This window comes from Coregonus lavaretus (genome assembly GCF_964263955.1).
Source record: "Coregonus lavaretus genome assembly, contig: HAP1_SCAFFOLD_428, whole genome shotgun sequence".
Classification (NCBI taxonomy): domain Eukaryota; kingdom Metazoa; phylum Chordata; class Actinopteri; order Salmoniformes; family Salmonidae; genus Coregonus; species Coregonus lavaretus.
The window spans coordinates 356,142-374,174 of record NW_028156883.1 but is presented as its reverse complement, the minus strand read 5'-3'; positions in this window follow the sequence as shown (position 1 = coordinate 374,174).

The window sequence follows — 18,033 nt, the reverse complement described above, 5'->3', positions numbered from 1 at the left end:
TCAGGTGTTTCAGCCTAGCTCACTGTTTTCTGTGGTGGTGGGGCAAGACAGCAGAAAATAGGAGAGTTGCGCCGTGATTGGCTCAGTGTTCTGTCACTACATCCCTGCCAAGTCTAAATCCTTAGTAAGGGTAGACATCGAAGATTCAAGCCCTTTGGGTCCTGCCATAGAGTTACATTAGAAGTGCCCTTCCAACAAGGCTAAAGGTCATTGGCCACAGATAGAATTATGTCAAATCACATTATATATACAGTAGCTTTGATTGGACTGATCATGTCAACATCTTACTTTCAAAATCTAAGCTAGCAGCCATCATCATGAATCAAGTCGACAATCCACTGGCAAATCCTTTTTAATCCTTGTCATATGAAGAGAAAATATAGCTAAAACGTATAGGTGCTCATCTGCCATTGGACATAAACATTACACAACAAGTTGGAAATCACAAATTCAACAATGAGTGGTTTGGAAGGAATTGGTGACAGCGGCTAACTGCAAGCGTTGCAACCGGGAAGTCGGGAATAAACGAGCTCTGACTGGGAAAATACGTTTTGAACGTCCAACTCGGAATTGTAAATCCTGCCTCTTTCTCTTTCTTTGATGACAACATTTTTCCCACGAAGAACCTCCGCGCCACCTTCCTGTTCAAGTGAGCACATCACAACAAGGTGAGTCCAAAAATGTCTTATATGCTGCTGCATAAATGATGTAATATGCCAGGGAGATATGTATACTGTAGCTAAGAAAGTAACACTAAGTGTATGTTGTGTAGTAAGCTGTTAGTAGCCCACGTGCCTCACCCTAATCATTTGGTCTATTTTCACCTCTTAATTTCGCCTACAGTTCTGACTTGGTGGTGCACATGTAGCCTGTAACCTGTTTTAGAGAAATCTAATCATCTAATTTACATTTACATTTTAGTCATTTAGCAGACGCTCTTATCCAGAGCGACTTACAGGAGCAATTAGTAAGAGCTTTCATTGTCTGCTTATATGCCCCCTTTATTTATCCTACGGTTCTGACTTGGTGTAATGAAAGAATGGCCCATGTTCTGAATTCTGTAGCAGTACATTTCAAAAGTGCTGAACAAATAGTTATATTGACTACGTCCGTCCTAGCTCGCTCATTAATGTCTTAATCGAAATTACGGATTGCCTCTTATCCGCTCGTCGTCCCCTTATGCCATAGTTTGTACATCTCAATTGTCAGTAGAAACCACATTTGTTTAAGCAAGTCAGCCATATCAGCTTTGTTTTTTTAAAAAGGCAGTAAATGAGGCTGAATGAACTGTTTCGCTGCCAGACAAGGCTCCTCTGATAGCCAGGTGTAGCAGTGGTAAGGTGTTGGGACTCTGCTGTTGGGACTCTGCTGTTGGGACAGCTTTATGGAGGCCTCAACAGTTTGTGGGCACCGTTTGTCACCGTTATAGTGCAATTAATGTATTGTTTAGTGTTGTGTTGTGTAGTGGCTTTGCTGGCATGCATCCCACATATATATTCTTTGGCCCCACCAACATGTACATGCTAAAATCGCCACTGGATACCTCTCACCCATCCTATACCAGTTTTATAGCTATTTTTCAGTGTATGTACACTATAGAGTATGAAATACAGTATGAAAAGGTATGCACTCACTAACTGTAAGTCGCTCTGGATAAGAGCGTCTGCTAAAATGACTAAAATGTAAAAAATGTAATAGAAAATGATAGAGGCCTCTAGTGGCCAAAAGCCAGTTTTAGCATGGGCAGCACCACTGAGGGCTTTCACCATTTTGCAGTAGTCATATGGGTGGGGTTAAGAAAGGATCCCACGGGGGGCCAGTATGAAAAATGTATGCACTCACTAATTGTAAGTCGCTCTGGATAAGAGCTAAATGATTAAAATGTCAATTGGGATCACTAAAAATGATCACATGATTCCATCCGGGTCTTCAGGAGGGATCAGCCATTGAATTATACTTGTGAGCGAACATTCCATAACTGCAGGTGGCAGTAAATCGCCAACCTTGGCTTTATACCTGTTCAGACAACACACTCCAGGTGGCCGTGTGCACCCTTTCAGTTGGTTTACCTACTCATAGAAGTAGTGAAAGAAGACAATTGCCTACTTCAAAATGGAGATTACCTCGATGGCGCTGCCCGTGTGCTCACAGATGCCATAATGGGAACGATAAAGGGATACTTTCTCTATGGTGCAGAGAGAGAGAGAGAGAGAGAGAGAGAGAGAGAGAGAGAGAGAGAGAGAGAGAGAGAGAGAGAGAGAGAGAGAGAGAGAGAGAGAGAGAGAGAGAGAGAGAGAGAGAGAGAGAGAGAGAGAGAGAGAGAGAGAGAGAGATCCATAAATGTAGACATCCATAAAATACAAATGCTGCCATTGTATACTTAGTTTGTGTGAATAATGTCTCTCATCAAGGCAAAATGAACAGATGTTAACCTACATTGAGTATATGAAATATTATGAACACCTGCTCTTTCCATGACATAGACTGACCAGGTGAATCCATGCCCAGATGAAATGAGGCTGTTCTGAGGGCAAAAGGGGTGCAACTCAATATTAGGAAGGTGTTCTTAATGTTTTGTACACTCAGTGTACACTACCAGTCAAAAGTTTGGACACACCTACTCATTCAAGGGTTTTTCTTTATTTTTAAAAAACATTTTTTACATTGTAGAATAATAGTGAAGACATCAAAACTATGAAATAACACATATGGAATCATGTAGTAACCCAAAAAGTGTTAAACAAATCAAAATATATTTTATATTTGAGATTCTTCAAATAGCAACCCGTTGCCTTGATGACAGCTTTGCACACTCTTGGCATTCTCTCAACCAGCTTCATGAGTTAGTCACCTGGAATGCATTTCAATTAACAGGTGTGCCTTCTTAAAAGTTAATTTGTGGAATTTCTTTCCTTTTTAATGTGTTTGAGCCAATCAGTTGTGTTGTGACAAGGTATACAAAAGAGAGCCCTATTTGGTAAAAGACCAAGTCCATATTATGGCAAGAACAGCTCAAATAAGCAAAGAGAAACGACAGTCCATCATTACTTTAAGACATGAAGGTCAGTCAATACGGAACATTTCAAGAACTTTGAAAGTTTCTTCAAGTGCAGTCGCAAAAACCATCAAGCGCTATGATGAAACTGGCTCTCATGAGGACCGCCACAGGAATGGAAGACCCAGAGTTACCTCTGCTGCAGAGGATAAGTTCATTAGAGTTATCAGCCTCAGAAATTGCAGGCCAAATAAATGCTTCACAGAGTTCAAGTAACAGACACATCTAAACATCAACTGTTCAGAGGGGACTGTGTGAATCAGGCCTTCATGGTTGAATTGCTGCAAAGAAACCACCACTAAAGGACACCAATAATAAGAAGAGACTTGCTTGGGCCAAGAAACACGAGCAATGGACATTAGACTGGTGGAAATCTGTCCTTTGGTCTGGAGTCCAAATTTGAGATTTTTGGTTCCAACCGTTGTGTCTTTGTGAGACTCGGTGTAGGTGAACGGATGATCTACGCATGTGTAGTTCCCACCGTAAAGCATGGAGGAGGAGGTGTTATGGTGTGGGGGTGCATTGCTGGTGACACTGTCTGTGATTTATTTAGAATTCAAGGCACACTTAACCAGCATAGATACCACAGCATTCTGCAGCGATACGCCATCCCATCTGGTTTGGGCTATCATTTGTTTTTCAACAAAAAAATTGCCCTTACACAGCCTCCAGGCTGTGTAAGGGCTATTTTACCAAGAAGGAGAGTGATGGAGTGCTGCATCAGATGACCTGGCCTCCACAACCCCCGACCTCAACCCAATTGAAATGGTTTGGGATGAGTCGGACGGCAGAGTGAAGGAAAAGCAGCCAATAAGGGCTCAGTATATGTGGGAACTCCTTCAAGACTGTTGGAAAAGCATTCCAGGTGAAGCTGGTTGAGAGAATGCCAAGAGTATGCAAAGCTGTCATCAAGGCAACGGGTGGCTATTTGAAGAATCTCAAATGTATAATATATTTTGATTTGTTTAACACTTTTTTGGTTACTACATGATTCCATATGTGATATGTCATCATTTTGATGTCTTCACTATTATTCTACAATGTAGAAAATAGTAAAAATAAAGAAAAACCCTTGAATGAGTAGGTGTGTCCAAACTTTTGACTTATACAGTATATCTCTTCCCTTTTTGATGTGAAATTGTATTTTGGGGTAACAATCCCATTCATATATCCATATAGAACTGTAACAAGTTCAAGTAGTTTATTTGCCATTTGCAGGTATTAAAAGTAATACATACATTGGAATTTTTCATGGAGTTCTCTCAAGACAAAGTACACACATAAGGCGGTATACAGTACCACATCGCAGGATCAAGGAGTTAGCCAGCTAACTGGCCTAAATATTCTGATAACTTTTCATTTTTCAGAAAGATAAGCTTGAGTTGGGCATGGTCTAATTGATTCAACAATCGAAAACATATCGATGTTTCGCTTTTTTAATTAACAAAAAAATCTATAGTTATTTCTGGTTGCTTATCAACGTTAGCTGGCTAACTCATTGATCCTGCTTTGTAGTATACCCCTCTGGACTAGACTGGGTTGTTTACAAAAATATGTATAAACCATTACAGTGCTCAATATTATAACACCCCTAAACCCTTACAGTGCTCAATATTTTAACACCCCTAAACCCTTACAGTGCTCAATATTATAACACCCCTAAACCCTTACAGTGCTCAATATTATAACACCCCTAAACCCTTACAGTGCTCAATATTATAACACCCCTAAACCCTTACAGTGCTCAACATTATAACACCCCTAAACCATTACAGTGTTCAATATTATAACACCCCTAAACCCTTACAGTGCTCAATATTATAACACCCCTAAACCCTTACAGTGCTCAATATTATAACACCCCTAAACCCTTACAGTGCTCAATATTATAACACCCCTAAACCCTTACAGTGCTCAATATTATAACACCCCTAAACCCTTACAGTGTTCAATATTATAACACCCCTAAACCCTTACAGTGCTCAATATTATAACACCCCTAAACCCTTACAGTGCTCAATATTATAACACCCCTTACAGTGTTCAATATTATAACACCCCTAAACCCTTACAGTGCTCAATATTAAAACACCCCTAAACCCTTACAGTGCTCAATATTATAACACCCCTAAACCCTTACAGTGCTCAATATTATAACACCCCTAAACCCTTACAGTGCTCAATATTATAACACCCCTAAACCCTTACAGTGCTCAATATTATAACACCCCTAAACCCTTACAGTGCTCAACATTATAACACCCCTAAACCATTACAGTGCTCAATATTATAACACCCCTAAACCCTTACGGTGCTCAATATTATAACACCCCTAAACCCTTACAGTGCTCAATATTATAACACCCCTAAACCCTTACAGTGCTCAATATTATAACACCCCTAAACCCTTACAGTGCTCAATATTATAACACCCCTAAACCCTTACGGTGCTCAATATTATAACACCCCTAAACCCTTACAGTGCTCAATATTATAACACCCCTAAACCCTTACAGTGCTCAATATTATAACACCCCTAAACCCTTACAGTGCTCAATATTATAACACCCCTAAACCCTTACAGTGCTCAATATTATAACACCCCTAAACCATTACAGTGTTCAATATGATAACACCCCTAAACCCTTACAGTGCTCAACATTATAACACCCCTAAACCATTACAGTGCTCAATATTATAACACCCCTAAACCCTTACAGTGCTCAATATTATAACACCCCTAAACCCTTACAGTGCTCAATATTATAACACCCCTAAACCCTTACAGTGGTCAATATTATAACACCCCTAAACCCTTACGGTGCTCAATATTATAACACCCCTAAACCCTTACAGTGCTCAATATTATAACACCCCTAAACCCTTACAGTGCTCAATATTATAACACCCCTAAACCCTTACAGTGCTCAATATTATAACACCCCTAAACCCTTACAGTGCTCAATATTATAACACCCCTAAACCATTACAGTGTTCAATATTATAACACCCCTAAACCCTTACAGTGCTCAACATTATAACACCCCTAAACCATTACAGTGCTCAATATTATAACACCCCTAAACCCTTACAGTGCTCAATATTATAACACCCCTAAACCCTTACAGTGCTCAATATTATAACACCCCTAAACCCTTACAGTGCTCAATATTATAACACCCCTAAACCCTTACAGTGTTCAATATTATAACACCCCTAAACCCTTACAGTGCTCAATATTATAACACCCCTAAACCCTTACAGTGCTCAATATTATAACACCCCTAAACCCTTACAGTGCTCAATATTATAACACCCCTAAACCCTTACAGTGTTCAATATAATAACACCCCTAAACCCTTACAGTGTTCAATATTATAACACCCCTAAACCCTTACAGTGCTCAATATTATAACACCCCTAAACCCTTACAGTGCTCAATATTATAACACCCCTAAACCATTACAGTGTTCAATGTTATAACACCCCTAAACCCTTACAGTGCTCAATATTATAACACCCCTAAACCCTTACAGTGCTCAATATTATAACACCCCTAAACCCTTACAGTGCTCAATATTATAACACCCCTAAAAGGTGTGAAGAGTAATTTCATAAAAAGTATTTTCACAGTATTTGTCAAAATATGATTAAATTTAGTTTGTATTTACTGTATTTTTTCAATATTGTATTTTCTATATTGTTCTGTGATTCTTTTCTAAATAAATAAAAACAATAACCAATACAAATACTAATGGTAGAAACAAAACAGTGCGATCAGTCTCATACGTTAATCCTAGAAGTTTCTAGAAGGATCAAAACCTAAAGGAGAGGTAAGACAGTAGCCAATAGCAAGAGCAATAACAATCTGTCCGACCAGCCTACGACAACCCCAGAAATAAAGACACATACACCAACCAACACACACGCTAACACCAAAAACAACATGGAACCGTCTTATCAGTGTCATCATAGGATAACACCAGAAATAAAGACCAGCACAATAACTCACACAAAAGACAAAAGTAAAAAGAAAAACCAACGCCATATTATAACACCATCTCCAGCACACAGAGTCTGACATCAGTGGAAGGAACTGGACCATTCTAGGAACGGGACTCACTGGTAAAGAAAGAATGGGAGAGAATATCTGGCATTACTGGCACTGATATGACAAACACCAATGTACACTATTCATTAAAGAGTTTGAGGAACAGTTATATCCTCTTCTATATGTCCTCTTTGTTTAGGTCAGTTTAAACAGTTAAACACAAACACACACAAATGCATACACATACGCACTCTAACACACACACACACACACACACACACATTTTAATTGTTGTGGTATTGTGCTATTTTTATTATTATTATAAATGTGTAATATTAGAGTAATAATGTAATCATGTATTGTGCGATGTATTGTGTTATTGATGATGTAGGCTGTTGTTGTGTTTTGTTGTGATGTAATTGTTTTAACCCTGTTTGGCTTTGCCAGCGGCTAATAGGGATGCTAATAAATACTAAAAGTTTCCAAATTCAATATTTTTGGAAAAAATGTTTAAAAAAAAGGTATAATCTTTGTAAATGATATCATAAATAGGACTGGTGGAGTTATGACACACAAAAATATAAGGAAATGTCTGCTCTACTCAGAATTACAACCAACTAATTGCAGCATTTCCGCAAACAATGGAAGGGGGAGAAAGTAAGGAACTTGTCTGTCGGCTCTGCATTAACGACTGAAATTGGCTAAAGAAAATTGTGATAAATAAAAAAGTACCAGTTTAATTTAAGGAGAAAAAAAATGACAGCTGTGCCATATAGATTGCAAAATAGTTGGGAAGAGATTTTTAATGTACCGATTCCATGACAACATGGTTTACGAACTGATACACAAAACTACGCTGGATTCAAAATTGAGAGTTTTTCCATTTAAATTATTATGCACAATTCTTGCAACCAATAGAATGTTATATATATGGAGGATACAACCATCCCAGATCGGCAGATTTAGCTGCGAACAGACAGAATGATCAGATCATTTGTTTTGGTACTGTCCATATGGAGCTTGTTTTTGGTCGCAAGTTCAGCAATGGCTGATGAATTTTAACATTTACCTGGCGCTAACTCTGCAAATAGCACTGCTGGATGATTTTGTGAAAACATCACAGCACAGTTGATAAATATATGGCAAATAGAAATCAAAACTGGATGGTGTTCACAGAGATAGATGGGAGGGGTTGAGTGGAGCTGAAGGATGGGACTAAAAACAAACAAAAGATAACTATTGTTAACTATACTGTGTCCGTAAAATGTAAACAGTATGTATAAGCTGGATGTAGAAGCCTAAGAGTTGTTGGCCATTAGTTTACTCCAAGAGCTGCCGCTTTCAAGGAGCGGGACTCTAACCCGGACGCGTATAAGAAATCCCGCTTATGCCCTCTGACAAACCATCAAACAGGCAAAGAGTCAATACAGGATTAAGATTGAATCGTACTACACCGGCTCCGACGCTCGTTGGATATGGCAGGGCTTGCAAACTATAACAGACTACAAAGGGAAGCACAGCCGCAAGCTGCCCAGTGACACGAGCCTACCAGACAAGCTAAATCACTTCTATGCTCGCTTCGAGGCAAGCAACACTGAAACATGCATGAGAGCATCAGCTGTTCCGGATGACTATGTGATCACGCTCTCCGTAGCCGATGTGAGTACGACTTTTAAACAGGTCAACATTCACAAGGCCGCAGGGCCAGACGGATTACCAGGACGCGTACTCCGAGCATTCGCTGACCAACTGGCAGGTGTCTTCACTGACATTTTCAACATGTCCCTGACTGAGTCTGTAATACCAACATGTTTCAAGCAGACCACTATAGTCCCTGTGCCCAACAACACTAAGATAACCTGCCTAAATGACTACTGACCCGTAGCACTCACCTCTGTAGCCATGAAGTGCTTTGAAAGGCTGGTCATGGCTCACATCAACACCATTATCCCAGAAACCCTAGACCCACTCCAATTTGCATTCTACCCCAACAGATCCACAGATGATGCAATCTCTATTGCACTCCACACTGCCCTTTCCCACCTGGACAAGAGGAACACCTACAGTGAGGGAAAAAAGTATTTGATCCCCTGCTGATTTTGTATGTTTGCCCACTGACAAAGAAATTATCAGTCTATAATTTTAATGGTACGTTTATTTGAACAGTGAGAGACAGAATAACAACAAAAAAAATCCAGAAAAACGTATGTCAAAAATTTTATAAATTGATTTGCATTTTAAATGAGGGAAATAAGTATTTGACCCCTCTGCAAAACATGACTTAGTACTTGGTGGCAAAACCCTTGTTTGCAGTCACAGAGGTCAGACGTTTCTTGTAGTTGGCCACCAGGTTTGCACACATCTCAGGAGGGATTTTGTCCCACTCCTCTTTGCAGATCTTCTCCAAGTCATTAAGGTTTCGAGGCTGACGTTTGGCAACTCATACCTTCAGCTCCCTCCACAGATTTTCTATGGGATTAAGGTCTGGAGACTGGCTAGGCCACTCCAGGACCTTAATGTGCTTCTTCTTGAGCCACTCCTTTGTTGCCTTGGCCGTGTGTTTTGGGTCATTGTCATGCTGGAATACCCATCCACGACCCATTTTCAATGCCCTGGCTGAGGGAAGGTTCTCACCCAAGATTGGACGGTACATGGCCCCGTCCATCATCCCTTTGATGCGGTGAAGTTGTCCTGTCCCCTTAGCAGAAAAACACCCCAAAAGCATAATGTTTCCACCTCCATGTTTGACGGTGGGGATGGTGTTCTTGGAGTCATAGGCAGCATTCCTCCTCCTCCAAACACGGCGAGTTGAGTTGATGCCAAAGAGCTCGATTTTGATCTCATCTGACCACAACACTTTCACCCAGTTCTCCTCTGAATCATTCAGATGTTCATTGGCAAACTTCAGACGGGCCTGTATATGTTCTTTCTTGAGCAGGGGGACCTTGCGGGCGCTGCAGGATTTCAGTTATTCACGGCGTAGTGTGTTACCAATTGTTTTCTTGGTGACTATGGTCCCATCTGCCTTGAGATCATTGACAAGATCCTCCTGTGTAGTTATGGGCTTATTCCTCATCGTTCTCATGATCATTGCAACTCCACGAGGTGAGATCTTGCATGGAGCCCCAGGCCGAGGGAGATTGACAGTTCTTTTGTGTTTCTTCCATTTGCGAATAATCGCACCAACTGTTGTCACCTTCTCACCAAGCTGCTTGGCGCTGGTCTTGTAGCCCAATCCAGCCTTGTGTAGGTCTACAATCTTGTCCCTGATATTCTTGGAGAGCTCTTTGGTCTTGGCCATGATGGAGAGTTTGGAATCTGATTGATTGATTGCTTCTGTGGACAGGTGTCTTTTATACAGGTAACAAGCTGAGATTAGGAGCACTTCCTTTAAGAGTGTGCTCCTAATCTCAGCTCGTTACCTGTATAAAAGACACCTGGGAGCCAGAAATCTTTCTGATTGAGAGGGGGTCAAATACTTATTTCCCTAATTAAAATGCAAATCAATTTATAACATTTTTGACATGCGTTTTTCTGGATGTTTTTGTTGTTATTCTGTCTCTCACTGTTCAAATACACCTACCATTAAAATTATAGACTGATCATTTCTTTGTCAGTGGGCAAACTTACAAAATCAGCAGGGGATCAAATACTTTTTTCCCTCACTGCACGTGAGAATGCTATTCATTGACTACAGCTCAGCGTTCAACACCATAGTGCCCTCAAAGCTCATCACTAAGCTAAGGACCCTGGGACTAAACACCTCCCTCTGCAACTGGATCCTGGACTTCCTGACGGGCCGCCCCCAGGTGGTAAGGGTAGGTAACAACACATCTGCCACGCTGATCCTCAACACGGGGGTACATCAGGGGTGCGTGCTCAGTCCCCTCCTGTACTCCCTGTTCACCCATGACTGCATGGCCAGGCACGACTCCAACACCATCATTGAGTTTGCCGACGACACAACAGTGGTAGGCCTGATCACCGACAACGATGAGACAGCCTATAGGGAGGAGGTCAGAGACCTGGCCGTGTGGTGCCAGGATAACAACCTCTCCCTCAACGTGACCAAGACAAAGGAGATGATTGTGGACTACAGGAAAAAAAAGAGGACTGAGCACGCCCCCATTCTCATCGACGGGGCTGTAGTGGAATAGGTTGAGAGCTTCAAGTTCCTTGGTGTCCACATCACCAACAAACTATCATGGTCCAAACACACAAAGACAGTCGTGAAGAGGGCACGACAAAGCCTATTCCCCCTCAGGAGACTGAAAAGATTTGGCATGGGTCCTCAGATCCTCAAGAAGTTATACAGCTCCACCATCGAGAGCATCCTGACTGGTTGCATCACCGCCTGGTATGGCAACTGCTCGGCCTCCAACCGCAAGGCATTACAGAGGGTAGTACGTACGGCCCAGTACATCACTGGGGCCAAGCTTCCTGCCATCCAGGACCTCTACACCAGGCGGTGTCAGAAGAAGACCCAAAAAATTGTCAAAGACTCCAGCCACCCTAGTCATAGACTTGTCCCCCCACCCCACCCCCTCTTTTACGCTGCTGCTACTCTGTTAATTATTTATGCATAGTCACTTTAACTCTACCCACACGTACATATTACCTCAATTACCTCAACTAACCTGTGCCCCCGCACATTGACTCTGTACCGGTACCCCCTGTATATAGCCTCCTTACTGTTATTTTATTTTACTACTGCTTTTTAATAATTTTAAATTTTTTACTTAACACTTATTTTTCTTAAAACTGCATTGTTGGTTAAGGGCTTGTAAGTAAGCATTTCACTGTAAGGTCTACACATGTTGTATTTGGTGCATAATAATATAATAATGTGGCAATTGGATTTGATTTGGAATTAGGGGAGGGATGGTATGGTTAGGGGAAAATAATAAAGGAAAATATATAAACAAATATATATATATATATAAATTTATAAAAAAATGTATGGGGGATTGGAAATTATGCAGACAATTACATTGATGGAAGCCACAATCTATCTGCAGTATTAAAGCTGATCTACCCCCTAAATAAATACTACAAGTTTATTCTGTCTTTGTACATACACCTACCATCATCTGAGGGCAGCGCCCCATGTTTCTCGTCGTCAATAAGCATCTGGTCTGTCTCACAGAGAACTTCCATAGGACTGTTGTGACGCTGGCAGAGTTTCTCTTCAAGGTTTTCACTGACCTCCACCGGTGTATTTATCTGTAGTGCTGCATCTTCACTGAAAAAACAGTCAATGCAATATAATCAAACTCTAAACATCGAGTCCAGATTCATTAATCCAGTTCAGGTGGCTCTAACGCCGGTCCTACAGAGCTAATGGGTGTGCAGGTTTTTGTTCCAGCCCTTCAGTAACACACATGATTCAGCTAATCATGTCCCAGACTGAATATGACTGAACGTGATCAGTTGGTAATGGTTAATTAGTTGTTTAGTGATGGGCTGGAAGAAAAACACACACACACACACCTATTTTATACCAAGTTTATACCTTTCCATGGCAGAACCCATGCCTTCAACAAGTTTCACTGGAGGTTCCATTGTTTTGGGGTTTCCGGCCTCCCTCTCTGTTTCCTCCTGCAGGAAGCTAATTTGAACCTTTACACCAAAGGAATGTAGATGACACTGGATCAAGGTGTAAGAATCAGCACAGCATCAGCCTGAAAACATGACAGACACACCTATTTTATTACATAGAATACAAGATGTCTTCCGGGTGGCGGGTAGAAAAAAGTATATATATATATATATATATATATATATATATATTTGTTTGTGTATGTGGGAAGAAATAAAATGATTTTTTTTTTATGAATGTGACTAACCATAGATAATATAATCACAACAATCTGAGTGCAATTGCCATGTTGTTGGTGGTGGTGGTCTTTACAAACGGTGCAATAACCGGATCAAGTAGACTGTCACAAATGGACCCAAGTCTACACTAAGTTATATTTTTGTTTTCAATCGACTTCCACTTTAGCAAATCGGTCTTAATTTTTTTAAATTTCCAACAGTATCTTTTACATTCTCTCTAGCATCATTTTGATGGAAGACTGAGTTTCACGTTCACATAAGGTAACTATTGATCAACAACAGCAGAGAATTTCTCAGCCAGACAAACAATAAATCATACATGACATGTCTCTCTGTATTGTCATACAAATTAATGTTGTTTTTTAGAGGAATAAAGTATTCATTCCACCAGACTAGACAACGGACAAAGATGCAGACACTCAGAACTACCTACAGTATGGTTACTGTTACTGTAAAGATCAAATTATTGATCACGTACAGTGCATTCGGAAAGTATTCAGACCGCTTGACTTTTTCCACTTTGTTACTTTACAGCCTTATTCTAAAATGGATTCAATTGTTTTTTCCCCCCTCACCAACCTACACACAAAGCAAAAACAGGTTTTTAGAATTTTGTGCACATTTTTACTCTACCAATCAGAATGATTACATCTCTTTAAACCTTCAAACAGAATGAATACAGCTCTTTAAACCTCCAAACAGAATGATTATATCTCTTTAAACCTCCAAACAGAATGATTACAGCTCTTTAAACCTCCAAACTTATTTTCTAGGCTCTATTTGATATTTCTAAATATATTCTGATAATAAAATGACTATATATATATACATACATACATACATACATACATACATACATACATACATACATACATACATACATACATACAGACATACATACACTACCAGTCAAAAGTTTGGACACACCTACTCATTCAAGGGTTTTTCTTTATTTTTACTATTTTTTACATTGTAGAATAATAGTGAAGACATCAAAACTATGAAATAACACATGGAATGATGTAGTAACCAAAAAATTGTTAAACAAATCAAAATATATTTTATATTTGAGATTCTTCAAATAGCCACCCTTTGCCTTGATGACAGCTTTGCACACTCTTGGCATTCTCTCAACCAGCTTCATGAGGTAGTCACCTGGAATGCATTTCAATTAACAGGTGTGCCTTCTTAAAAGTTAATTTGTGGAATTTCTTTCCTTCTTAATGCGTTTGAGCCAATCAGTTGTGTTGTGACAAGGTAGAGGTATACAGAAGATGGCCCTATTTGGTAAAAGACCAAGTCCATATTATGGCAAGAACAGCTCACATAAACAAAGAGAAACAACAGTCCATCATTACTTTAAGACATGAAGGTCAGTCAATACGGAACATTTCAAGAACTTTGAAAGTTTCTTCAAGTGCAGTCGCAAAAACCATCAAGCGCTATGATGAAACTGGCTCTCATGAGGATGCCACAGGAATGGAAGACCCAGAGTTACCTCTGCTGCAGAGGATAAGTTCATTGGACTTACCAGCCTCAGAATGCTCAATGCTTCAGAGTTCAAGTAACAGACACATCTCAACATCAACTGTTCAGAGGAGACTGTGTGAATCAGGCCTCCATGGTCGAATTGCTGCAAAGAAACCACTACTAAAGGACACCAATAAAAAGAAGAGACTTGCTTGGGCCAAGAAACACGAGCAATGGACATTAGACTGGTGTCCAAGCAGGCTGTCATGTGCCTTTAACTGAGGAGTGGCTTCCGTCTGGCCACTCTACCATAAAGGCCTAATTGATGGAGTGCTGCAGAGATGGTTGGAAGGTTCTCCAGGTTCTGGAAGGTTCTCCCATCTCCACAGAGGAACTCTGGAGCTCTGTCAGAGTGACCATCGGGTTCTTGGTCACCTCCCTGACCAAGGCCCTTCTCCCCCAATTGCTCAGTTTGGCCGGGCGTCCAGCTCTAAGAAGAGTCTTGGTGGTTCCAAACTTCTTATATTTAAGAATGATGGAGGCCACTGTGTTCTTGGGGACCTTCAATGCTGCAGTATTTTTTTGGTACCCTTCCCCAGATCTGTGCCTCGACACAATCCTGTCTCGGAGCTCTATGGACAATTCCTTCGACCTCATGGCTTGGTTTTTGCTCTGACATGCACTGTCAACTGTGGGACCTTATATAGACAGGTGTGTGCCTTTCCAAATCATGTCCAATCAATTGAATTTGCCACAGGTGGACTCCAATCAAGTTGTAGAAACATCTCAAGGTTGATCAATGGAAACAGGATGCACCTGAGCTCAATTTCGAGTCTCATAGCAAAGGGTCTGAATACTTATGTAAATAAGGTATTTCTGTTTTTTATTTTTAATAAATTAGCAAAAATGTCTAAAAACCTGTTTTCACTTTGTCATTATGTGGTATTGTGTCTAGATTGATGAGGATATATATTTTAAAATTCATTTTAGAATAAGGCTGTAACGTAACAAAATGTGGAAAAATTCAAGGGGTCTGAATACTTTCCGAATGGACTGTACATACCTGGGAGAAGCCGACCAATTGTACTCAGCAGTAAAATAACAGCACCACTTTCTCTTGACCAAATAGTTGTGCTTTCCATGCCGTATTCTTCCAACAGGAAGACAACATTCTTAAACAGGGAGGAGAACTGAAAAAGCGTGTGCGAGCAAGGAGGCCTACAAACCTGACTCAGTTACACCAGCTCTGTCAGGAGGAATGGGCCAAAATTCACCCAACTTATTGTGGGAAGCTTGTGGAAGGCTACCCGAAACGTTTGACCCAAATTAAACAATTTAAAGGCAATGCTACCAAATACTAATTGAGTGTATGTAAACGTCTGACCCACTGGGAATGTAATGAAAGAAATAAAAGCTGAAATAAATCATTCTCTACTATTATTATGACATTTCACATTCTTAAAATAAAGTGGTGATCCTAACTGACCTAAGATAGGGAATATCTACTAGGATTAAATGTCAGGAATTGTGAAAAACTGAGTTTAAATGTATTTGACTAAGGTGTATGTAAACTTCCGACTTCAACTGTATAAGAAAGCTCAGGATATTTGTTAGTAATTTTTTTGACACATTTTACGACCACTTTTGTATTTTAGGACCCCATTACTATGGAAAGGGGAGACTCTCGCGAACACGGTGGGGTTCTCCGTGTTGCTCTGCTACCCCCACAAGTGTCACGGGACTCGTCTGAAGGTGACCCATACAAACAAATGGAAGTATGGAGGTAGTTTTGTGGCAACAAAAAAAAGCAGGTTAAATATTTTTTTACCCCTTATTTTTGTTGCCACTAAAACTACCTCCATACTTCCATTCTTCAGGGTCCAAAAGGGGGTCCTAAAATTCAAAATAAAATAGCTAAATGATCCATGGTATGACCATGTTAAAACAATTCCATAGGATTCTATGTAGTTAATGGCTGTGATAGGTAGTTCTAGTAGGTAGCTACACCGCTACGTGGCAGTAAAGTCATTAACTACTGAAAACACTACCTACATTTGAATTTAGTTCAACTACCACCAAGCTACTGCAAAATGTAGTTAAATTACTATTATTATTATTATGTAGTTCACTACTACACAACACTAAGAATGAGTCAGCGCAGCATCAGCATCCTAGTACATGATACAGAAACACCTATTATAAACTATAACATTACTAAGAGACATGATACAGACACACCTATTATAAACTATAACATTACTAAGAGACATGATACAGAAACACCTATTATAAACTATAACATTACTAAGAGACATGATACAGACACACCTATTATAAACTATAACATTACTAAGAGACATGATACAGAAACACCTATTATAAACTATAACATTACTAAGAGACATGATACAGAAACACCTATTATAAACTATAACATTACTAAGAGACATGATACAGACACACCTATTATAAACTATAACATTACTAAGAGACATGATACAGAAACACCTATTATAAACTATAACATTACTAAGAGACATGATACAGAAACACCTATTATAAACTATAACATTACTAAGAGACATGATACAGACACACCTATTATAAACTATAACATTACTAAGAGACATGATACAGAAACACCTATTATAAACTATAACATTACTAAGAGACATGATACAGAAACACCTATTATAAACTATAACATTACTAAGAGACATGATACAGAAACACCTATTATAAACTATAACATTACTAAGAGACATGATACAGAAACACCTATTATAAACTATAACATTACTAAGAGACATGATACAGAAACACCTATTATAAACTATAACATTACTAAGAGACATGATACAGAAACACCTATTATAAACTATAACATTACTAAGAGACATGATACAGAAACACCTATTATAAACTATAACATTACTAAGAGACATGATACAGACACACCTATTATAAACTATAACATTACTAAGAGACATGATACGGAAACACCTATTATAAACTATAACATTACTAAGATACATGATACAGACACACCTATTATAAACTATAACATTACTAAGAGACATGATACGGAAACACCTATTATAAACTATAACATTACTAAGAGACATGATACAGAAACACCTATTATAAACTATAACATTACTAAGAGACATGATACAGAAACACCTATTATAAACTATAACATTACTAAGAGACATGATACAGAAACACCTATTATAAACTATAACATTACTAAGAGACATGATACAGAAACACCTATTATAAACTATAACATTACTAAGAGACATGATACAGAAACACCTATTATAAACTATAACATTACTAAGAGACATGATACAGAAACACCTATTATAAACTATAACATTACTAAGAGACATGATACAGAAACACCTATTATAAACTATAACATTACTAAGAGACATGATACAGAAACACCTATTATAAACTATAACATTACTAAGAGACATGATACAGAAACACCTATTATAAACTATAACATTACTAAGAGACAGGACATGATACAGAAACACCTATTATAAACTATAACATTACTAAGAGACATGATACAGAAACACCTATTATAAACTATAACATTACTAAG